The sequence below is a fragment of the Peromyscus maniculatus genome, chromosome 5 (assembly GCF_049852395.1).
Source record: "Peromyscus maniculatus bairdii isolate BWxNUB_F1_BW_parent chromosome 5, HU_Pman_BW_mat_3.1, whole genome shotgun sequence".
Classification (NCBI taxonomy): Eukaryota; Metazoa; Chordata; class Mammalia; order Rodentia; family Cricetidae; genus Peromyscus; species Peromyscus maniculatus.
Window position 1 is genome coordinate 21,327,211 of NC_134856.1, and position 25,719 is coordinate 21,352,929.

The window sequence follows — 25,719 nt, forward strand, 5'->3', positions numbered from 1 at the left end:
GAGGACCCACCTTTTTGCTGCTAGAAAGCCCTCTCCCTTCTGGGGAGCTGGGACTGGCTTGTCCCCATCAATGACGGGGGAAGGGGCCAGACCAAAGATAATGGTTTGCCCCATGAAGGGGAACAGATGTGAAAAGGCAGGGTTTATTCCATCTCTGGTTTTTTCTGGTGGTAGTATGTTTTAGCCTATCTTGCCAGAAGACCAAGGGTGAAGTCTAGATAGAGGAGAGGTTGGGGATGGTCTTGCTAGCAGGCATGGAGAGTAAGAAATGGCTTGTGGCTCTTGCCTAGCTTCCACTGGACCTGGAGCTTGCTGTGGCTATGTGGAGTGAATGGCCCAGGAGCCAGAGGACTTGACTCAGCCCAGGCCTGAGGCCCATCAGACATCAATAAAGCTGGAAGGAGGGGTGGGGTGAAGAGCTCCTCTGGGATTGGCAGGCACAGGAGTCCTGTCCCTCTTTCCCTGCACAGCCCTTCTCCAGATGTGGACACATGGAGGGCAGAGAATGTGGTGTAGCAGGGCCCTTGGTTCCTGTTCCAGCTGGAATTGCTAGCACAGAGTAAATCCCAGGCCTTGGAGCTACATGGCAGGTCCCCCGGTGGGGCTGGATCCACTACAATCCAGCGCAAAGCCACCCAGAGAGCCCAGGTGTCCCCTACCCCAACCAGACCTGGTGCCTTGACGCCCCCACCCCAGCGGGGACGGTACAGAGAAGGGTCTGGTCTCCTCCTACTCCCTTCCTTGGGCTCCTGAATTCATTTGCTCCTAAATCTTGCTCATTCTTTTTCTCTGCATTCTCCTTTGGGTTTTCCTAACTATCCAGCCTCTTTTGTTGTGTCCTTTTGCTGTCTCTGTGTTCCTCTCATTCTCGATTTTTCTGTCCATTCGGGCCTCTCCCTGCTCCCACACCCTGCTCCCTTCTTTCCTTGGTCTCCTTTTCGATATGCCAAACCAATTTTGGGTCGAGTGCATTTAACGAGAATAAAACAAAAGGCTCATAAGAACGTTTCAGAAAAAAACAAAAAGTTTAAAAAAATGTTGAGTCAAAAAGTCAAACAATAAAGAAATTAAGATTTCTTGGAATGATAAGAGTGGTGTGATTCAATTGGGGGACAGGAAATGTAGGGTGTAGTTCCCCCAGTCCCTGGAATCTATGCTTGAACACTGAACTTAGATGACCCTGGTCTTAAGGCCTATAGTTTTAGCATGTGGGAAGCTGAAGCAGGAAGATCTATTAGTCGCGGGCAGCCTGGTTTCACATAGAAAAACCCTGTTTCAACAGAATTAGGGAACTGGGGAAATGGTTCCACGGGAAAGAGCACTCGCTCTTGCAGAGGACCGAGTTTCAGTTCCCGGCACTCATGTGGTGGTTCATGACCACCCATGACTCCAGTTCTAGGGGGTCCGATCCTTCTGACCCCCACAGGCATGCATGTGGTACACACACTTATACAAGCAAAACACTTAGACATAAAATTAAAAACTAACTAAAAAATAAACCTCTTAGAACCCTCAGCAGACACCAGGAACTTGTATGTGGAGTGCTCTTACACTCCTGGTCTGGCTGAATGTTTCTTGAGCAGTTTCCTCCAGTCTTGCACCCGCAATTCAGGGTGCACACTACAGTTAGAACGCCATTTTACAGACAGACATGCACACATAGACACACACCCAGGTCTCTGGCCTGGCCACTGTGTCATGCTCTCCTAGAGGAGCCCTTCTTGGCAGCTGGAGGCAGGCGGATCTCTCTGACTTCAAGGCCAGCCTGATCTACAGAGTGAGTTCCAGGACAGCCAGAGCTACACAGAGAAACCCTACCTCAAAAAACTAAGGGAAAAAAAAAAAAAAAAAAAGGTCAAAAGCTTGTTTAAATAGTTGGATGAAACATTTGTCAAAGATGGCCCACTAAAAAGAAGCTAGAAATGCTTCTGATATCCCTCAGCTTAGTGTTGCTGAAGGGACTTTAAGGCTCAGGTATCACAATGCTAGTGAGTCCTTGTAAAATCTAATCCTCTGCAACGGGAAGGCCCAGAAGACATGCACTCCACAAACCCTGTAAGGCACAAGATGGTGAGGGCCATAAGCACATTGGAAGAGCTTCATTGTCATCTTTTCCTTGTGCCAGACCTTGGAGTTGCTGCTCAGAAAATTCTCAAAACAAAACAAACAAAAGGCTCCACTGGACAGTGGCAAGAGGGACTCCATCCCTGTGAGACCACTTCCAGACTTGACCCATTTAGCAGGCCCAGACCCGGAACCCCTTGAATGAAAAGGTTAGGTTCCCCTTGCTAAAATACCCAAGAGTTTTATTGTTAGCCTTTCTTTTTCTTTTTCTGAGCCATCTCTCCAGCGCCCTTCTTTTTCTTTCTTTCTTTTTTCTTTTTTTTTTTTTTTTTGGTTTTTCAAGACAGGGTTTCTCTGTGTAGTTTTGAGCCTTTCCTGTATCTTGCTCTGTAGACCAGGCTGGCCTCGAACTCACAAAGATCCACCTGCCTCTGCCTGGTGAGTGCTGGGATTAAAGGCGTGCGCCACCACTGCCCGGCTATTGTTAGTCTTTCTCCAGTCCTTCCCCAGAGGGACCTGAAGCCTTTTATAAGGGTAACTGTATGCTGAGGGAAAGGAAGCGATCAGATTTTCTGGAGTCTATTGGAGACTGGTTCCGTGAGATCTCAAGAATTGTGGCCCTCCAGTTAAATCGGGGGCTTATGGGCATCAGGTTATTAATGGAGTTTTGGTTGAATTCTGACTCAGTAGGTCCAGTGGGTCCCTGAACTCATCCTATATTATTTCCTCAGTATATACTTGAGATACACTTAGAAGCTGGCAGGATTTACACATTGTTCCCTGACCAGTGCAGTGAGGGCTGTTATGGTTGGAAAGGCCAAACAGAAGCCACTGGAGCTGCCTCTGCCAGAAAATGGTCAACCAAAACAATACCACATCCCAGGAGGAACTGCAGGAGTCAGTGTCACGCTCAAGGACTCGAAAGATGCAGGGTGGTGGTTCCACGTCTTCCTTTAACTCTCCCTGGCTGGTGGAGAACAACAGTGACTACTGAAAACTTAGCCAAGCAGTGACTCCAACTGTAGCTGCTATAATAATGTGGTGCCCTCACTTCAGCAGATTAATGTATCTCCTGGTACACGGTATATGCAGCCACTGACCCAGGAGAGGCTGTTTTCTCGGTACCTGTCCAGATGGACCTACAGAAACAATTGGCTTTCAGCTGGCAAGGCCAGGAATATACATTTAGTTTTACCTCAAGGGTGTATTAACTCTTCTGCCCTGTGTCATAACTTCGAAGGGAGCTCGATCATCTGTCTCTTCCATGAAATATCACACTAGTGCACTATATTGATGACATTATGCTGATTGGACCAAATGAGCAGGAGGTAGTGAATTCAATTCACTTTGAATTCATTGGTAACACATATGCAACATCAGAGGATGGGAAATTAATCCAACCAAAATTCAAGGCCTTTCTTTTTCTTTCTTTTTTTGTTGTTGTTTTTTGTTTTTTTTTGAGACAGGGTTTCTCTGTGTAGTTTTGGTGCCTGTCCTGGATCTTGCTCTTTAGACCAGGCTGGCCTTGAACTCACAGAGATCCATCTGGCTCTGCCTCCCAAGTGCTGGGATTAAAGGCATGCACCACTACCGCCCAGCTAGTGAGTTTCTTTTCTGAATTTGGTAACAAGGAAAACTATAACTAGTCTTCAACTCCATCAAGACCTAATATATAAGGAAATAATATTACCTGAGTAAACAGGAATTGCAGAACAAACACTTCCAAAATTAAAAAATGACAGAAACAGCTCACTGCCTGGATAGTGATTCAAGATCCCTCTGCAATGTTGGGGCATCCATCTTCAGGCTGCAGGCCTACAATATATGACAGACTTTTCTGTGAAGCAGGATATTCTGAAGGGCTGTCCTGCCTTGTCTTGGCAAAGTTCGGCACTCACTTACTTTTGTGTCCTGCTTGTCCAATTTGGACAACATACTGTCAGCAGTCAAGGCAAGGCATTTTCTAGCCCAGTGGCTAACTTTTGCCATAAAGAAAGTAGGGCTGGAGTGTCACGGACTGGCCCATCGGAGGTACCACAACTGTAGGAGAATCAGGGCTTGGGTAGTCAGGAAGGCAAGGATTTGGCGAATGACAGACAGATAACACACTCAGAAGTGGTTTGAATCTGCTGCAATTTTACTTTTGTAAATCAGTAGTTTATATACAGAAAAGAAAACTATCAAGTCATACAAGGAACAATAAGAGCTTGGCAATAATTCAATTACATCATCTTTAAAAAACAGCAAGCACACAGTTATTAATCGGCGCTAGACATATTCCTTCACCCACAAGAACTTTATGACCCAAAGAGCAGTCTGTATTTTTTTAACTTAACACAGTTCCTAGACTTGTGTTGACCTCTTGCAGTTGCAGCTGTGTCCTTCATCTTTATCTCAACCGCTCGCTAGTCTATTATGAACTTCTACTTTTCTGGTTCTCATGACCCACTTAGCCAATTTGGATGCTGCAGACCCTCTCTAAGTCTTTTTTTTTTTTTTTTTTTTTTAGTTCTTTCACCACATATCTCTTCTAATATAAAACTTTTTACCTGTTGGAATATGGACTCTTGTACTTTTATGCCTGTAAAGGGAAGGGGTTCTGTTGTAGTCCTTAAGTTTTCCATGCTGAACTTCCTCAACAGAGGGGCCCACCATCTGCCTCCTATGAGATAATGTTTTCTGCCATAAATCACTTTAGTTGGGATTCCTAAAGGATTCCTAGTGGGTGAGTGTTCATTTCCTAGAAATGCCTGAACCTTTACACTTTTTTTTAATCTAGTGGCTTGGGGTCTTTAAGAAATAGCTCATTCTGTTATATCTGATTAAGATCCATGTCCAGCTTCTCCTTTCCTCCATAGTTCACAACCCAAGCATTCATTAATTTTGGCTGTGTTTTATAGATTAATTAGAACATTATCAGAAAAGCAGTTATACAGAACCCATAGCCCAGGGAGCTCATGATCCATGAAGCACGTCTCCTTCGAGAAGGAGGCATAACACGGGCACTCTGCCAGGGACCTCCAAGGAGCTTAGTCCCATGGGACACGTATCTCCCGTCCGCTATTATAGACATAATTGTTCATGTCACACGGACAACACTGGAGTTGGTGTGGCACTGGAGAGATGGCTCAGGCGTTAAGAGCATTGGCTGCTCTTCCAGAGGTCTTGAGTTCAATTCCCAGCAATCACATGGTGGCCATAAAGAAAGTAAACTCCATATGGAGTTTCTTCTTGGATGCCCATCATCTTCTCTGAAGTAGATTAGTATGGCCAGGAGCAGACGTGTCTCACTGTCATAAAAAGAACCCATTTTATTAAACCATCTTAAATGCCATATTCGGTAGATCTCTGAAATGTTTGAAGACCATTTATCTAAAGTATATCTCTGTTTGTCTTTGAAAACATACTTAACATGACTACAAGTCTGATTGTAATAGGTGACTAACTACTAACCTGTATTTCTTTATTATACTAAATAATTTTTAATAATAACTTTCAAGGACTAGAAATGTACATTACATTGTTAAATGAGCTGTATAGATACAATACCTTGAACAAGAGTAGAAATGTATGTACAGTATGTTCTAACAAAAATAACCTTAGATTTGTATCAATATACAAAAATATCTTAAATAAGAGTAGAAACATATAAAAAGTATAATAAAAATGACCTCAAATTTATATCAAAATAAAAAAATCCATACCAATGGAAAAATATTTAAGACTAGTAGTTGCTTTTTTGGGGAATGGAGAGATGGCTCAGGGGTTAAGAGCACTGGTTGCTTTTCCAGAGGTCCTGAGTTCAATTTCCAGCAACCACATGGTGGCTCATGACCATCTATGGTGGGATCTGATGCCCTCTTCTGGCATGCAGATATACATGCAGAGCACTTGTATAAAATATAAATAAATTTTAAAAATAGATTCAATAATCTACACCTTTCTCCAGGCAGTGATGGCACACACCTTTAATCCCAGCACTTGGGAGGCAGAGGCAGGTGGATCTCTGTGAGTCTGAGACTAGCCTGGTCTACAGAGTGAGTTCCAGGACAGGCTCCAAAGCTACACAGAGAAACCCTGTCTCGAAAAAAAAATCTTTTTATCATATCATTTCTATATCCCACCTTTTTCTTTTCAGAACAAGATCCCTGAGTCTAATCTCCTTTGTTTTTTTTTTTTCCTGATGATTACCAATAACAACTTATAACCAACCTTTAGGGAAATGGGGCCAGCCAAAGAAACCCACCCTACCCTGAAACCAGAGCCAGTGAAAGAAACACACTTTAGCCCTGAAACCAGAGCCAAAGAAATACACTTTTGCCCCTGGAACCAGAGCCAGTGAAAGAAATATGCTCTGTCCCTAAAACTAGAGCCAAAAGGCTAAAAAGGGCCAGTGAAAGAAAACAGTTTGGCCCTGAAACCAGAGCTCATCTGCCCCTGACCAACTGAGCATGAAACCAACCAATCCCTGAGCACAAAATCTAGCCAATCTGAGCTTGTCCATGCTTAAGGGAATTGAAATTTCACCAATCTCCACCCTGAAAAATCTTCCTAGAAAAACCCCGCCCCTAAGAAGCCCTATATAAGCCTTGGGCCTGTTGCATTTTTTGCTGCCTTCTCTACTCTGGCAGAGGCAGCCACTCTCCTGGATAATAAATTCTTGAATGAGGTTTGAGTGAGACTTTTTTTTTTAATGCCGAATGCTGTTTATTGAAGGAGGGAGGAGGTCTTAAATACAAGCTTACAGCACAATGGGGGAACCCCGAGGGCAGAAGTTTGCTACTGATGTTTTACAATCTTGCATCTAAGCTGTTAATGCCCATTATGCAGGATACACAGACAAGGAACTTCCCTTAAGCATTCAGGAAGGTGGAACCCAGCAGGGAATTAGTATAGGGAGGATATCAAGGTCAAGGTCAGCAAGCAAGGCAACAGTTACCCAAAACGGGGGCCAGGAAGCTACAGGTCCCCCTGTTACTAAAAAATGAGCTTCTGACTTAGGTTGCGTGGGATGTCAGCAGGTCACCTTACCCGTCATGGAGACGCCTGCCCAGGCCACACAGGTGCTCTGTCTTAGGTTGGTGAGTGCCCCCCAGGCATTACCCAAGGTGAGACCTTCTTTAGCCAGAGCAGAGATGAAGCCTGGGCAGAGTGGAACACAGCTATAACAATCTCTCTGGAGAAACCTTCCTTTAGGTGAGCTGAGTTGTTACACCTGAGTAGAACTGTAACAACTTCACTGGGGAAACCCTCCCCTGCAGGGGTAGAGTTGTTACATTGGGGAAACCTTTCCCCGGAGCAGGGCTGTAAGCTGCTATGCTTACAGTGACTTGTACTCCTTGGCTCCCCAACACCAGCATCCCTTTCCATATGCGTTGCAATTCTTACACAAAATATCTATAAACCACTGAATGTCCAAAACCACCCACCCCACCTCTTGGGAATGTGGGCATCATGTTCTTAAAATTACCTCCTGCTGTCTGGGGGTGATGGCATCTTTAGGGGATCCTGAAAAAAAATTGGGATAATTGTCAAATCCTGTGAGAGCTAGCTGTATCATTTGTTGTCCAGTCTCTGCCTAATGGGAAAATGCAAGGCTTATCTCAAGTCTTGGCTAGAGTAGTCTGTGAGACTGGATCATCTAAGCTAAGCCACCTTGAAATTGTCCTGAGCAGTTTGTAGTCCAAAACTGATCTTTGTGGTGGTGTTTGTCAGCTTAGTGGCACTACCATTGTCCCGGTGGAATTGTTGTTGTAGGGCCCCATCTGCCTTTTGGAGACTTCAAAGGTCACTGTTAGGCATGGTTATGATTCACTGTAGAAAGCTTAAACATTTTAAATGTCATATGCAGCAGATCTTGAAGAAGTTAAAGGACCATAATTTGTTATGTATATTCAGGGTACAAAAACTTAATTTCTAGTTACCTGATAGAGATTCAAACCCAAAACCATGTACAGGAAGCTAGATGAAGCCCTTTTCTAAAATTAGTTAGTACTCTATATGGCCATTAATATCATGACAAAAAAGTTTATATATATATAAATCTTATAAATTTTGAGAAAAAATTTAAAGAATCAAAATAAAATCAAAAGTTTATGAGATTAGTGGCAACAGTATAATCCCTTAATTTTGGTTTTTCTTCTGTCCCATATCAGCTGGGTCTTCTGACATGAGACAGAGATTTTGTATTTTCCTTTTAACAAGTATGCTTAGGTTTAGCATGGTCCAAATCCAAAGCCAGCTTTAATTTTTAATTGAACTGGAACTACAAAAAGACCATTTGAATTATATGTATGAGAGAACAGCAGAAACAAACATTTGGGAATATATATGACATTTTATTCTGTTGGAGATGTGATATACCAATAGGCCAATTTACTCTTTTTCTTGGGACATTTTCTCTGGATAATTTGTCTCTTTTCTTCAGATGTCTCATTTGTCCAATAGTCTTCAGATTCCTTAGCTGGATGCCTTCATTCTTCTGGAAAAACAAAAATAAAACCCTGCCCCAACTTTGGGGAGTTTCCCTTTTGACAAGTTACAACTGATCAAATGAAAAGCATTTGTTAGTTTTATAGTTTAGTTTAGATTGAATGGTCACATTGGTTGATGAACTCTATTACCTCTTCTAATTAGGAGGTCTCTATTGTTCAAATCTAATCTTTTATCAGTTTTGATGGTATCCATAGCTTATCTTCTCCTATGGAAACAAAAGCAAAACCTCTTCCCCAACGTAACATATATCCTGGTTTCCATTCTGAGGTCAGCACATCTTTAAAGTATATAAACTGATTTAATTCAGTAGTTTTTTTCTATTATCCAATGTCTCTCCACAGCTGTTGTTTCTTTCTCATTAACATTTAGAAAATTTAAAGTTAAGAAAGCATTGTGCAATCTATTTCTTGGGGGTCTTTATTTCCTCTTTCTGTTTATTAAGCATATCTTTTAGAGTTCAATCTTTCTATAACTGCTTGCCCTGTAGGATTGTGTGATATATGCTTTATGTTTAATATGCAAAAAAAAATTTATTTTACTAGAGACATATGCTGGAGTATTGTCAGTCTCAATTTGTACAGGTATCCTCATGATGGCCATAACTTCTGCTAGGTGTATAATTACAGAACCAGCCTTTTAAAACTCAAAGCAGTTGCCCATTGAAATCTTAAATAAGTATCTATGGTATGGTGTACATATTTTAATTTTACAAACTCTGAAAAATGAAAGACACCCATTTGCCAAATTTCATTTATTTATTTGAGTACTCTTTAGGTTATTTCCTGCAGGTAATGGAGTTTGGTTATACAAAGAACAATTAGGACATTTCCTTATAATTTCCTTGTCTTGTTGCCACGTAATAGAAAAAATCTTCTTTCAAACCCTTGCTATTGACATGGTATTTCTTATGAAATCTGTAGCTTCTAGCACATTTCCTACCAATATTTTATCAATTTCATCATTACCTTCTGCTAGAGGGCCTGGTAGACACATATGGGACCTTATATGTGTTATATATAAGGGATGATTTCTATTTCTGATTATTTATTGTAACTAGGTAAATAACAAAGTCAATTCTGAATCGTCTGAATAAACACAGCAACTTTCTGCATACTGAGTCAGTAACTATATTAAGAGGTTCTGGAAAATCTAATAATACCATGAGAATAACATATAATTCTGACTTTTGAACAGAATCATAAGGGCTTTCAGCCACTTTTCTTAAATTTCTTGCCTTTCCTGATTTGTTTGCATCTGTAATTTCCTGACTTACAACCTGCCTTTCCTGATTTATTTGCATCTATATAGAATGTAGGGGCTCAAGAGATTGATGTTTCCCATACAATATGAGGAAAGATCCAGTTAGTTCTTTTTATAAACTGAATTCTCTTGCTTTTCAGATATTTGTTGTTACTCTCTCTCTCTCAAAAAATTACTGCAAGCTCTTTGCCAATGTTCATGTTCTGCCCATAAAGAGGAAATTTTAGCATTAGTAAAAGGTACTACAATTTCAGCAGGGTTTATTCCTGCTGATTGACTACAAAGTCTCAATTTTGCTTTTAGGATAAACTCACAAACCTTTTCTACATAGGTCCTTGTTACCTTGTAAGGTTTGAAATAAGTCACTCAGTTCTTGAGTTGTTAATCTAATTGTGGGCTATAGCCAGTTAATATCTCTTAGCAATTTTTGAAAGTCATTAAGAGTCTGCAATCAATTTCTCCTAATTTGTACCTTTTGGGGTTGAATTTTTGTTTGTTTGTTTTTTGAGACAGGGTTTCTCTGTGTAGTTTTGGTTCCTGTCCTGGATCTCCCTCTGTAGACCAGGCTGGCCTCAAACTCACAGAGATCCACCTGGCCCTGCCTCCCAAGTGCTGGGATTAAAGGCATGCACCACCACCACCACCACCACCACCACCACCACCACCACCACCCAGCCTGGGGTTAAATTTTTGGTAAACCTATTTTATATCCTAGGTAATTAACAGAATCTCCTCTTTGTATTTTTTCAGGAGTGATTTGTAATCCCCAACAAGGTAAATTTTTCTTTACTTCTTCAAACATTTTATCTAAGGTATCTACATTTGGATCACCTACTAAGATAATTGTCCATATAATGGTAAAATATAGACTGAGGAAACTAATTACAAATTATTTCCAATGTTGTACAAAAAATCGGCATAAGGTAGGGCTGTTTAACATCCCTTGTGGGAGAACTTTCCACTGATATCCTTTAACAGGCTGGGAATTAGTATAAGTAGGCACCATGAAGGCAAATTTTTCTCTATCCTGTTCTTGCAAAGGTATAGTAAAGAAACAGTCTTTAAAATCAAGTACTATAATAGACCATCCTTTAGGTAATAGAGAAGGCAAGGGAATTCCAGCCTGTAAAGAGCTCATTGGCTGAATCACATTATTAATAACTCTTAGTCCTGTTACCATTCTCCATTTTCCAGATTTTTTTTTTTGAGGCAGGGTTTCTCTGTGTAGTTTTGGTGCCTGTCCTGGAACTCACTCTATAGACTGAGATCCAGGCTGGCCTCAAACTCAGAGATCTGCCTGGCTCTGCCTCCCAAGTTCTGGGATTAAAGGTGTGCGCCACCACCGCCCAGCCCAGATTTCTTTTCTTTCTTTTTTTTTGGGGGGGGGGGGGTTTGAGACAGGGTTTCTCTGTGTAGCTTTGTGCCTTTCCTGGAACTCACTTGGTAGCCCAGGCTGGCCTTGAACTCACAGAGATCCGCCTGCCTGTCTCCCAAGTGCTGGGATTAAAGGCGTGCGCCACCACCGCCCAGCCCAGATTTCTTTTTAATGATAAATACAGGAGAATTCCAAGGACTGGTCAATTCCTCGATATGTTGAACATTTAGCTGCTTCTGTACCAGTTGTTCTAAGGCCTATAGTTTTTCTGATGTAAAAGGCCATTGTTCCACCCAGACAGGTTTGCCAGTTGACCATTTTAAAGGTAGGGCTGTTCGTACCTTTGAAAGATCAGTGGCTGTTGTGCCCTGTTTATGTACAACTTGAATGGTCAGTGACTGTTCTTTGTAATACCTTTTAATACTTTTTGTTTTTGTTGTTCTGAGACAGGGTTTCTGTGTAGCTTTGGAGCCTATCCTGAAACTCACTCTGTAGCTCAGGCTGGCCTCAAACTCACAGAGATCCGCCTGCCTCTGCCTCCCAAGTGCTGGGATTAAAGGCGTGTGCTACCAATGCCCAGCACCTTTTAATATTTTTCCAAGAAACAAATATTAGTTTATGGTCTAAGATTGGAGGAATACTAATCTGGGTATTCTACCACTATAACAAATCACATCCCCATAAATTCACTGCTATATTAGCCACATATGGCTTTAATTTTCCTCTCTTGTCCTTAGACCCATTTTGCACTTCTTTTTTTTTAACCTGAGATAAAGTTTCAATCCCTAAAAACTGAATATTTACCTCTTGAAGAGGCCAATTTGTATGCCAAGATTGCACCAAAATTTGGTGCAATTATTGTTACACTTATCCCTGTGTCTACAAGATCCTCAATTACAATGTCATTGATTTGTATTTTTAACTTTGGTATTTGATCATTTATAGAAATTTGACAAAATATTTGCTTTATGGTTTCTCTTGAAGTTTTTGTTTTATTATCTAAAGCTGTTCTATCATCTAGAACATGGTTTTTTTTTTTTGTTTTTTTTTTTTTTACAAGGCATTAGGTCCTTTAATTGCTCTGGGGAAGAGTCCTCCCCATGGTGACAGGGAATGATTGATCCAAGTTTGACATGGGGGCCTGAGAGAGCCCCCCCCCCCATCATTTCCTGATGGTAAAGGGTTGTCTTGTCTGTCCCTTGTTGATCTGCATGCATTGGTACAATGTTGGCCTTTGCCACACCTTCAGCATACTCCAGAAGACAGGGCCTTCTATTTGGTTTATTTCTCAGGGGAAAAAATTTGTTTCTTGGAATGTCCTGCCTACAATCCCTTTTTAGATGACCATTTTTTTAAACCACAATTAAAACATCTGACATTTTGATTTTTCTTCAAGCTCTGGAAATCACCTCTTCTACCTAAGCATCATCATGGTATGAGACTCATTATTGACTGTATTTCGGATCCATTCCTCTAAGGATGCTGATCTTGCCTTTAAAGGCCTAATTACCCTTTTGCATTGTGAATTCGCATTTTCAAAAGCCAAAGATTCAGTTATTATTTGTCTAGCTTCTGGATTAGGTATCATTCTATTTACAGATGAAGTCAATCTTTGTTAAAAAAAAAAATCAGTGAAGGTTACTTTTGGGCCCTGTATAACTTTAGTAAATGACTCAGTTCTCTTTTGGATTTCTCAGCTCTGTCCCAAGCATTGAAAGCTGCTGCACAGCATAGAGCCAAGAGGTGGTCATCATATAGACTGTCATTGTACCTCAGCATAATCTCCCTCTCCAGGATGTTGGTCCACACTGCTAGCTGTACTTCATTGTTCAGTGATTTTAGCCTCATCTTTCCACCAGGTCCTCCACTGTGATTGAGGACCAGGTTCCAATACTGCTGTAACCAAGTCTTTCAAGTCTTGTGGGACAATTCTGTTACTAGTTGACCATGAATTTAACATCTGCTTCACAAAAGGTGAATGCATACCATATGAGGCTATCACTTCCTTAAATTTCCTCAAATCTAGCATTTCCACAGGAATCCAATCAGCTCTTACACAGCCTTAAGGAAACCTGTCATTTGGTGAGTGGATAAATTACAGTTGGTTGTTTGATAACCTTGGGATGTTTCTCTCTAATTTTATAATGTAATGGTGAGGTTAGTTCTTCTTTAAATTTCTGTTTTTGTCTGAATATCTCTATTATCTGTTTTAGTAAGTTTTCTAACGCTTATAACTTATCAGTCAAAATTGCATTATTTTCTTTAGTAACCTTTTCTAAGGCCTGTATTTTGGCAGTCATACCAACCAACTTTTTTAGGGATAAAACAAGAATTACCAAACCGATGATGTTTATAATTGACTTTACGTAAATCCCAACTAAGTTGATTATCCCCTTACTTAATTGTTCCATTTTTAAACCACCCTAACTCCCTCCATCATAATAGTGTTTCCCATTTTTTTTAACATGGGAAAAAACTCTCTCTCCTTTTTTTTTTTTTAAATAATTCCCCCCTTTAAGAATTCCAAGTTGGAGGCTAGAGAGATGGCTCAGAGGTTAAGAGCAGTGACTGTTCTTTCAGAGGTCCTGAGTTCAATTCCCAGGAACTACATGGTGGCTCAAAACCACTTAATGAGATCTGGTGCCCTCTTCTGGTGTGTAGGCATACATGCAGGTAGAATGCTGTACATGTAATAAATAAAATCTTTAAAAAAAAAAAAAAAAAAAAAAAAAAAAAGCCGGGCGGTGGTGGCGCATGCCTTTAATCCCAGCACTCGGGAGGCAGAGCCAGGCGGATCTCTGTGAGTTCGAGGCCAGCCTGGGCTACCAAGTGAGCTCCAGGAAAGGCGCAAAGCTACGCAGAGAAACCCTGTCTCGAAAAACCAAAAAAAAAAAAAAGAATTCCAAGTTGGGCTGGAGAGATGGCTCAGAAGTTAAGAGCACTGGCTGCTCTTCCAGAGGTCTTGAGTTCAATTCCCAGCAACCATATTATGGCTCACAAGTATCCACAATGAGATCTGGTGCCCTCTTCTGGCCTGCAGGGAAACATGCAGACAGAATACTGTACACGTAATAAATAAATAAATCTTTAAGAATAAAAAGAATTCCAAGTTGTCTCACCAAATCTTTTGATGATGATAGTGAAGTGTGAGGCTGACTGTCGCTGCATAGCACTCTGGGTGGAGAACACAGGCAGTGCACAGCCTGGCTGAGGACCGCTGCCACTGATCGCATGTCAGCAGCCTGAGGAGGGATCCAGGGGAAGCCCACAACCGGCAAAGAAAAGGATCCAAAGAGCCAGCTGTCTGAATGGCAGACACAGGGGAACATGCTGCTTATGTGTGACCAGCAGAAAATGAAAGCACAGAGCTGCCTGAGGCAGAGCTGTCTGGCGGTGAGGGGCTAACTCCAATGGCATTTGGAGCCCAGGTTCCTGTGGAGTTTGGGGCTTGTGGAGATTGCTGTAGAGAGACTGCAACAGGAAAATCCCAGACTCTCTCAGAGGGCTTGGGGAAAAAAGGAAAAGCCAGCAGCATGGTGACTCGAGGGGGTGTACCTCCAGCGGGTGGTTGCCAGTGGCTGCAAAACCTCGGGCAAGCAGCTATTTTGTGAATTTGTGCCCCAAAAGTTGGGCGCCAGATGAAGCGCTAATCTAATTAGTCTTCATCAATAAAAGATTGGGAGCCAGGTATGGGGTAAAAAACTGAAAGATCATAGAGGCAGGCGAGCAGCCGCTAGTTGCTTCCTACCTCTCCTGTTCCTCCTTCCAAAAGGACGGGGATCCTGTCTCAGCCCCACCTTACCATTTCCTGTCCCTCTCTGCACAGTCCTCCAAACCTCTATGATTAGCTAGTGGCTAGCTCCACCTGCTGACTCCAAGCAAGCTTTACTTGTCAGAACACAATCAAAATATCACACAACATGGACAGCTGCAGCATTACAACCCCTATCTGAGATAATCCTGAAAGACACCGGTGAAAGGAAATCTCCACAGTGGGCAGTACATATGGTCATATATTTTGTTTGGAAGGAGAAATAGCCAGATGTGCAATTGTTTACAGATTCATGGGCTGTAGCTAATGGTTTGACTGGATGATCAGGGACCTGGAAAGAGCATGATTGGAAAATTGGTGAAAAAGACATATGGAGAAGTATGTGGATAGATCTCTCCAGATGGATGAAGGATGTGAAGATACTGTGTCCAATGTAAATGCTTATCAAAAGGTGACTTCAGCAAAGGAGTATATCAATAATCAAGTAGACTGTCTCATTCTGTGGACAGTCAGCCTCTTTCCCCAGCCATCCCTGTCACTGACCAATGGACCCATGAACAAAGTGGCCATGGTGGCAGATGGGGGTTAGGCATGGACTTAACAACATGGACTACCACTCACCAAGCAGACCTAGCTACAGCTGCTGCTGAGTGCCAATAGCAGAGACCAACACTGAGCCCCCAATATGGCACCATTCCCTGGGGTGACTCCCCAGTGACCTGGTGGCAGCTTGACTACGCTAGATCACTTCTTTCGTGGAAAGGACAAGGGTGACTGATCCAGATTACCAAGAGGAAATTGGATTGCTTCTTCACAATGGGGGTTAGGAATATTACATCTGGAGTGCAGATGATCCTTTAGGGTGTCTCTTGGTGTCACCATGTCCTGTGATTAAAGTCAATGGGAAACTATAACAACCCAATCCAGGCAGGATGACAAAGGGCACAGAGCCTTCTGGAATGAAGGTATGGATCACCCCTCCAGAAAAACAGCCAAGACCTGTGCTTTCAAGAGGAAATACGGAATGGGTAGTAAAGGAAAGTAATTATAATACCACCTATGATCATATGACCAGTTGCAGAAACAAGAATTATAATTGACACGAGTGTTTCTATCATATTTTGTTAAGGTGTTTTACAGATATTTGTATTTTCTTTCCTTGATTTTTTTATCATGTAATATAACATCAATTGAGATAATATCAGTTATCATATTTAAGTTTTGAGATACTAAAAGAATGTCACTCAAGGGACATGCCACCAATTCTAACATATGTAATGCATGTGGTTATATACATGGGGTAGTTATATCAAGTTGTGTAATAATGACTCAGTTATTGTTTTCATTTTGAAATTAAGCATGACATAAGGAGATATGATTGTGTCAAATTGACAAGGGGTGGACTTGTGATGGCTATTCTTGGTTGTCATCTTGACTACATCTGGAATGGAATAATCTAAAACCCAAGCTACTGGTTACATCTGTGAGGGATTTTTCTAGATGGGATCTTCTGAAGTGGAAAGACCCATCTTAAATCTGGGCCACACCCTCTGGTGGCAGCCTATATAAAGGATATGAAAAAAAGAAAGTTCTTTTTTTTTTTTTCTCTTCAAGGTAGTCTTTCTCTATGTAGCCCTGGCTGTCCTGGAACTCACTCTGTAGACCAGGCTGTCCTTGAACTCAGAGATCTGCCTGCCTCTGCTTCCCGAGTACTAGGATTAAAGGAGTGTGCCACCACCACTTGGTGAAGAGTTCCTGTTCATTGCCTCCTGTTCTCTTACCTTACTATCACTGGTAAATTCATTTCTTCACTGACTAGCACTAGAGCCTACTTATTCAGGATTTCAGTGTATGCTGAGGACCACTTGAGACATCCAGCCTCACTGACCAAACAGTTATTGGATTCTTGGACTTTCCATCAGTAGGCAGCCATTGTTGGAGTGGCCAGCCTCTAAGCCACTTTAACAAATCCCATTTATATGTGTATGTACATGTAGATGGCTTTTGAAACAGTTTGGAAATCCTGTGTGCCTTAATCACCTTACTCCTGTGTCTCTACCTCTTTATATATTATTTGAAATCTAATCCCATAAAAAACGAGAGCCTCTGCCTGGCCAGTTCTGAGTAAACTGTTCTCCTCTTTGCACATAGAGCGTGAAGCCAAACCAAAATATCAACAGTCCATGTACAGTGGCTAATTTCTACTTTCTTAAAACATGGTTAACTGTTTTTGCATCAAACACATTTCACTTGTGTTACAGAAAAAAACTATTCGTTATGCAAGAACAAAGGTGTCAGACCGACACAGTTGAAAGACAGAAGGGGCAGCCAGGGCAGGGCTGGTTATACTGTGGTGATGCTTAAGACAATGAGGTACTGGTACAGGCAGAGACTTGAGAGGACTTGAATGGATGGTGACCTGCTCTACAACAAAGGACCTCTTAGAAATTGCCAGAGGAAGAACAGCTCTGCCTACAAGGTCTCAAATTACTTCAACAGCCAGATGTAGTGGCACGTGTCTTTAATCCCAACATTTGGGAGGCGGATGAGCTCTCACTAAATGAGCCATATCTAGCTCTCAAGTGCTACTGTTTATGAGGACTATATTAACATCTACTATATTAGAAATTAAAACCAGGAAATTTAAAAACATACTAATACAACACAACTCCCCCCCCCTTTTTTTTTTATAGACAGGGTCTCTCTATGTAGTCCTGGTAGGCTTGGAAATAATTATGTAGACCAGGCTGGCCTGGCACTCACAGAGATCCTCCTGTCTCTGCTTCCCACATGCTGTGACTAGAGGTGTGCCACATCATGTCCGGCTTGAAATTACGTTTATTAAAAAGTAACGAAAGCCTGGAGAGATGGCTCAGCAGTGAAGAGCACTTGTTCTTACAGAGAATGTGGCTTCAGTTCCAGCACCCACGTGATATCTCACAACTATCCATAACTCTAGTTTCTAAGGGGTCTGATGCTCTTTTCTGACCTCTGTGGGCACCAGGCAAGTGCATGGTGTACATACATACATGTAGGCAAAACATTCATACATACAAAATAAAATAATCTCCCAGGCTTGTTGGCCAAAGCCGGAGAGATTGTTTTATTCTCCAGAAGCAGAGGCAGGCAAACCTCTGTGAGCTCCAGGCCAGCCTGGAATACATAATTATTAATATATAATCCTGGAATACATAGTGAGTTCCAGGAGAGCCAGGGCTATAGAGAGAGACCTTGTCTCAAAAACCAAACCAAACCAACCCCCCAAAACAAAACAAAAACTAATAATAATCTAAAAAATTTTGACACCCCCCACCTTTTGAAAAATTACAGTTTATTAATTTATTGTGTACATGTATGGGTACCTCAGGCACATGCATGTGTGGGGGTCAGAGAACAAGCTGAGGAAATCAGTTTTCCCTCTTCACCGTATGGGTCCAAGACTGAACTCGGGTTCTGCAGGATTGGCAGCAGACACCTTTACGCACTGAGCCATATCGATGACCCCCCACCTCCCGTTGGTGTGCGGCTGCTTACAAGCTGGCTTAACGGGAGACAGCTGGATGCCTTTGCTGTTTTCATTTCCTGGCTGGAATTTACTATGCAGCCCAAACTGGCCTCAAACTTGAAGCAATCCTGTCTCTCCCAATCTCCTGAGTGCCGGGATTACAGACTGGATTCCCATACTGGCCTCTGCAGTCTGTTACAATGTGCCATTTGAGGTTTTTATTTTTTTATTTTTTTATTTTTTTTTTTTTTGGTTTTTTCGAGACAGGGTTTCTCTGTGTAGCTTTGCGCCTTTCCTGGAACTCACTTGGTAGTCCAGGCTGGCCTCGAACTCACAGAGATCCTCCTGGCTCTGCCTCCCAAGTGCTGGGATTAAAGGCGTGCGCCACCACCGCCCGGCATTTGAGGTTTTTATAATACATAGTTGGCAAAGAGAGCAGTGTTTTAATGACCTTTTTAGATAAGGATATTCCTTTTTGTTTTCTGTACCAAATCTTAACAAATGGTGAAGCCGTGTGAGTCAGCTGGGGCACCAGAAGGAACAGCTCGGGGTGGAACGCTTGCCTAGTGTGTGGCTCTGGGTTCCACCCCAAGCTGGGGTTGGAGAATTTATTGAAATGTGAACTATGAGACTGTATTAATAAACTTTTCACACTCTATAACCTGAAAACCCATTGCACATGTTCCCATTTAGTTTGTTTTTTGAGATAAGGTCTCTTATAGCCCGAGTGGCCTTGAACTTACTATGCAGTCAAGGATGGTCTTGAACTCACAATTCTCTGGCCTCAGCCTTCTGAGCACTGGGACTATAGGCATGAACTACCATGCCTGGCTCCTTCCAACTTATAATTTAAATGTATTTAGTATCCATTTGTGATTTTATGGTCTTCTGGGGAAATTTTAATCTATCAAATTACATTTCGCTATATAGTATCTTAATATTTAATTATTTTATTTTATTGTATGGATATTTTGCCTGCATGTATGTATATGTCCCATGTGTGTGCCTTTCGAAGCCAGAAGGGGGTGTTGGACTCCTATAAGCACCAGGCACACGTGGTACACAGACACATACAGGAAAACACCCATAGACATGAAATAAAACATTAAAATAAAATAAAATTGTATTTGTTAAGCTAATCACAGATTCAATCAGAAGACTTTTTTTTTTAAAGACAGAGTCTCACACCAGGTGGTGGTGATGTACACCCAGGACTTGGAAGGCAGGACTTGGAACTCATCTCTGTGAGTTCGAGGCCAGCCTGGTCTACAAAGTGAGTTCCAGGACAGCCAGGGCTACACGGAAAAGTCGTGTCTGCCTCCAAATTGCTGACAAGAAAGGACCAAGAGAATATTTTAATATTAAAATATTAGCCAGAGAATATTTTAATATTAAAAAGATGGATGAAGCTACAGAGATGTTCAGTGGTTAGGAGCACTGGCTGCTTTTCCAGAGGAGCCGGGTTCAATTTCCAGCACCCACACGACACTCTAACTCCATTTCTTTTTTTTTTTTTTTTAAAGATTTATTTATTTATTATGTATACAATGTTCTGCCTGCATGTATGCTTGCACACCAGAAGAGGGCACCAGATCTCATTACAGATGGTTGTAAACCACCATGTGGTTGCTGGGGATTGAACTCAGGACCTCTGGAAGAGCAGCCAGTGCCCTTAACCACTGAGCCATCTCTCCAGCCCCCTAACTCCATTTCTAGGAGATCCAACACCTCCTTCTGGCCTCTTCACACTAGGAACACATATGGTGCATAGAAATACATCCCTGAAAAACAGATATACACATATTTTTAAAAAAATAATAAAATAAAAGCCAGGTATGGTGTCACAAACCTTTAATCCCAGCACTCAGGAGACAGTGGCAGGCAGACCTTTGAGTCCAGGTCAGCCTAGTCCATAAAGTAAGTGTGAGGCCAGCCTGTGTCTATATAGTGAGACCTTGCCTCGAAAACAAAACAAAACTTTGGAGCCAGGGCCATGACTCAGTGGTTAAGAATGTTTTGCTTTTACAAAGGACCCCAGTTCTGATCTCAGCACCCACATCAGGTGACTCAGAAATGTCTGTAAGTCTAGCTCTTGAGGATCAAATGCCCTCTTCTGACCTCCAAGGACACTTGCACTCAAGCACAAACCTACACACTGAGATGCACATAATTAAAAATAAAAACCTAAATGTCAAGAAGCTGCTTATTTCTTGGTATTATCAACAACTTGGTTTTCCTGGTTGCTGTCCATATTTCAAGTACTATATATGGATTTATCCTTTCTTTAAAAAAATTGGCAGATTTTTACCTGTGTGTCAGGTCCTATGCTAAGCTTTTGAGCTACAACAATAAGATGGGAGCCAGGTGAGATTTCTGTTTTCAAGCAAATTACAATCCACTGAGAGGTAATAAGACAAAGCCCAGTTCAAACCTAACGTAAGGGTCTAAGGCTGGAGCTCAGAGGTACAGTGCTTGTCTAGCATACCAAAGGACCAAGAGTCCATTCTCATCACTGGGAGGTGATGAGGATCCTTGCATTGACAGACAGCCTGCTACAAGGTGAAACCCTGTGCCAAAGAAAAAAGCTCATGGGGAGATGGCTCAGTGGTTAAGAGCACTGGCTGCTCTTGCATAGGACCCAGGTTCAGTTCCCAGGACCCACATGGCAGCTCACAACTGTCTGTAACTCCATTTCTAGGGGATCCAATGCCCTCATCTGTCCTCTTTAGGCACCAGGCTCATATAGTAATGCACAGACATATATGCAAGCAAAACACCCATCACACTAAAAAATAATAATAAAGACTGGTGTGGTGGCCCAGTAGGCGCAGGCACTTGCCTGATGGCCTGAGGTGGACCCCTGAGCACTTGCCTGATGGCCTGAGGTGGACCCCTGAGCACTTGCCTGATGGCCTGAGGTGGACCCCTGAGCACTTGCCCGATGGCCTGAAGTGGACCCCTGAGCACTTGCCTGATGGCCTGAGGTGGACCCCTGAGAACTGGTTTCTGCAATTTGTCCTGTGACCTCTGTGCTCAAGCACACAAATACAAATAAATAAATGGGGCTGGAGAGATGGCTCAGTGGTTAAGAGCACCTGCTGCAGCTCTTGCAAAAGACCCTAGTTCAGCCGGGCGGTGGTGGTGCACGCCTTTAATCCCAGCACTCGGGAGGCAGAGGCAGGCGGATCTTTGTGAGTTCGAGGCCAGCCTGGGCTACCAAGTGAGTTCCAGGAAAAGGCGCAAAGCTACACAGAGAAACCCTGTCTCGAAAAAAACAAAAAAAACAAAAAAAACAAAAAAAAAAAAAAAAAAAGACCCTAGTTCAATTCCCAGCACCCACATGACAGCTCACAGTCACCTGACACTTCACTTCCAAGGACTCTGACGTGCTCTTCTGGCCTCTTTCGGTACCAGGCCTGGCACACAGACACACATGTAGACAAAACACTCATACACATAAAATAATATTTTGGAAGTAACTAATAAATGTAATAAATATGATAAAACTAAGGCACAAAGAGGATGTAAGTAGTCTATCAGACTGACTATCAAGCAGTAGATCCAGAGTATAAAAATAAAGGACCATGTTAGACAGGGTTGTCTGAGGGATCTTCTGAGGACATTTGAGTTGGTCCCTAATAGTGAGAATGAAGCAGAGAGTGATTACCCAGAGAAAACATATTCTGTGCAAAGGGAACAGCAAGTGCACAGCCCCCAAGCAGGAAGCAGATTGGTGTGCTGAAAGAGAAGAAATAAAGCCAGCAAGGCTTTGAGTAGTGACAGGAAGGGGACTGGAAGATGAGGCCAGTGAGATTAGCCAGGGCCACCATGCAGGGCTGACAGGGCCACCACACAGCACTTCCTGAGCCTCGGTAAAGATCTTAGGTTTCATTCTAAGCAGGATAAGCCTTTGAAGGTTTTAAGCAGAATAATAACTTGATCTGGTTTATGGCTGAAGATCATTTAGCTAGCTGTACCAAGAATGAAATGGACAGAGTTTCTTTATAAGCGCCGCAGACTGCTGTGGCTAAGCTTTTCTGGGGAACAGGGCTGGGGATAAAGAAGTCCACAACGCAAAAGGAGGAGAGGAACTTGGCTTACGCCTAGGAAACACATGGCAGCCTCATCACTAAATTGGTTTTATTTTCTGAGAAAGCATTGCTATACAGTGCAGGCTGGCCTCAAAATTGTATACAATCCCATCTTACCCTCCCAAAGTAGACCTGGCTACTTTATTCAGTTTGGGGGATGGAAAGCTTTTAAGTATGTGAGTGTCTTAGTTACCTTTTCTGTTGCTGGGATGCACCACAACCAAGGCCATTTATAAGAGTTTAACTTGGCTTAGGGTTTCAGAGTTAGGGTTAGAGTCCATGATAGAAGCAAAGGCACAGGGCAGGAAGAGCTCACATCTCGATCCATAAAGAGGCACTGAACACACTGAGAATCCTGCCAGTCTTCTGAGACCTCAAAGCCCACCCTCAGTGACACACCTCCTCTAACAACACCATGCCTCCTCATCCTCTCTAAACAGTTCCACCAACTGGGGGCCACACATCCAAACATCCAAGCCTAGGAAGGCCATTCTCATTTGAACCACCACAGTGGGTAACATTTGGGATTGAAGTACATTTTTTCTTTCTTTCCTTTTAAAAAAAATTATTCATATTTTATGTACATTGGTGTTTTGCCTGCATATATGTCTGTGTGAGGGTGTCAGATTCCCTGGAAGAGGAGTTAGAGACAGTTGCGAGCCACCATGTGGATGCTGGGAATTGAACCCAGGTCCTCTGGAAGAGCAGCCAGTGCTCTTAATCACTAACCCAGCTCTCCAGCTCTTTCCTTTTTTTTTTTTTTAAAAGACAAGGTTTTTGCTGTGTAGCCCTGGCTGGCCTGGAACTCACTATGTCAGGGTTCTTTGAATTCACAGAGATCCTTCTGCCTCTGCCTCCTGGGTGCTGAGATTAAAGGAGTGTTCTACCATGCCCAACTGTTTTTCTAAAGATTCTTTTATTTTCATGTAATATTGAGTGTTTGGCTTGCCAATATGTATATGCAACACACGGGTGTGTAGTGCACTCGAAGTCAGAAGAGGGCTTTGGAGCTCCTGGAACTGAAGCCAAGGATGGCTGAACCACCAGGCCATGTGAGTGCTGGGAACCAAACTTGGGTCCTCTTCAAGAGCAGTCAGTATGTGTTCTGAATTGCTGAGTAATTGCTCCACCCATCTCAAACACCTTAAATAAGGAAAAAAAGAGTGTAGCAGGCTTTCTTGGATTGCCAACCCCCAAATCACGACACAGAGACTTATAAATGTTTGGTCTTTGATTAGGCTTATCCCACTAGTTTTTTTAACTTAATTTAGCGTGTTTATATTCATCTATGTTTTGCCTTGGGGCTTTTTACCTCTCTTTCATTCTGTAGGTCCTACTTTCCTGTTTCCTCCGTGGCTGATTGGCTGGCTGGCTACCACCACCCCACCCCCAAGGCTGCCTGTGCCCCCTGGCTGGGCTGGCTTCCCTTTCTCTCTGCCCACCAACCCTGCCTATCCTTCTACTGCCTGCTTTTTATTAGACCAATCCGGTGCCTTAGGCAGGCAAGGTGAAACAGCAACACAGTTTTACATAGCTAAACAAGTGCAGCATAAACAAAAGCAACACACCTTTACATAATTAAAACAAACGCACCATAAACGAATGCAACCCATCTTTACATGGCAAAACAAATATCCACAACAGAAGAGTGTAGATGCTTCCAGAGAATCCCTTGAAGCTGGAGTTACAGGCAGGTATGGGCTGCCTGATGTGGGTGTTGGGACTTAAACTCAGGTAGACTCCCTAAAGCACTGAGCCACCTCTCCACCCCTCAAATTCCTCATGTACTCACAGGATGGCCCTGAACTCCTGCCCTGCCTCCCAAGTGCTGAAATTCCTGGCTTTCATTTTCAACTGTAAATGTTGTGAAATATAAAAGGCCATATTACCTCTTTCAAATCAAAGTGAAGATTCCCTTGCCAGGTTACAAATGTGTTTGAATGTGAAACACACACAGGATCCCGAAGACTTCTCAATGAATAAAAGGATGCAAGGCAGCTCATTAATACTTTTGTACTGATCGTATTTGAAATTCACATTCTTGTTTATTGAGTTAAATGTACTACTAAAGTCAATTTCATTGCTTCTTGGCCTTTTTGCACTGGTCAAGTGTGAAAACTAATTTATCTATTCATTTACTTCCCCAGACTCACAGTGTAATGGTACACTTCCATTCCAGGCCGGTTTTTTGTTTGTTTGTTCGTGTTTTTTTTTTCTTCTTTTTTCCTTTAAAAGATATGATAGCAAAAGGTAAGTTTCAATTGTGTATATCGTCATAAATGGTGGTAGTTAATATTTTTGTTTTGTTTTTTTGAGACAGGGTTTCTCTGTGTAGCCCTGGCTGTCCTCCAGCTCAGAGATCTGCCTGCCTCTGCCTCCAGAGTGCGCCTCCACGGCCGGCCATGGCAGTGATTTTTTTCAACTCTGGAAAACGTGTAGAGACGGGATTCAAACCCTGGTCCTTGCCGACCTGGACTCGATCCTGTATCCCTCTCACCGCCGCGCCATCTTGTCTCAGGGGTGATCCAAATGTTGACAACACTCGCCACAGTCTCTTCGACCGCTGTCCTCAAAGCCAGGAATCCCTCAGAGTAGCTCCCGGAAGCGCTCACCAGCTGACAGACGCCTTAGCAGCCCGAGCCGCTGACACGGCTCTCTCCCCCTCTAAGGTTTTTCCCTGTGCGGTTTCCAGAGCTCTCCAGCCAGCCCAGCCTTCCTAGTGCCAGCCACGACATTAGCCAATCACATCCCAGAGGCCCGCTTAAGCCCCGCCCCGTGATCGCTAGTCAATCACGGCGAGCGCGAGGACCGTTCTTTCCGCGCTCAGTGAGAGTCGCGCGCCACCGTTCGGCCGTTGGCGGCGCTGCTCTCTGCGGGGTGTGTCTACCGGAAGAGCAGAATGAGGGGGCGGGCCACGCCGGTGCGGTAACCCTTGGGATTGGACAAGAGAAGTTCCGCGCTCTAACTCCGCCCACCCCGGAGCAAGCTAGTCGAGTCGGAGACGCTAGGGATTGGTTCCGGATGGACACTTTCCGAAGCTCAGAGAGTATCGTTCCGCCTCCCGCGGACCGTGAAGAGGGAGCTTCTCCGATTGGCTTGCGGGTCGAGGCGCGCGCCGGAAGACACCCCAGGATTGGCTGGCGGGGCTCGCGCGCCG

The 25,719-nt window shown here is 42.9% G+C and overlaps 1 long non-coding RNA gene across 4 annotated transcripts; it reads right to left on the bottom strand.

Annotated features, from left to right (window-relative positions):
* Positions 1-4,180: 4,180 nt before the first annotated feature.
* LOC107399483 (uncharacterized) lies at positions 4,181-25,652 on the bottom strand. 4 transcript variants are annotated; one of them, XR_013051204.1, is made up of 3 exons: positions 24,452-25,618; positions 7,535-7,572; positions 4,181-5,354 (listed from the first exon to the last, which is right to left on the bottom strand). It is a non-coding gene; the product is annotated as an uncharacterized LOC107399483 (long non-coding RNA). The 4 variants fall into 4 exon arrangements; XR_006072137.2 differs by lacking the exon at positions 4,181-5,354 and adding an exon at positions 5,364-7,206 and having other exon boundaries at positions 24,452-25,619; XR_013051205.1 differs by lacking the exon at positions 7,535-7,572 and having other exon boundaries at positions 24,452-25,652.
* Positions 25,653-25,719: the final 67 nt, after the last annotated feature.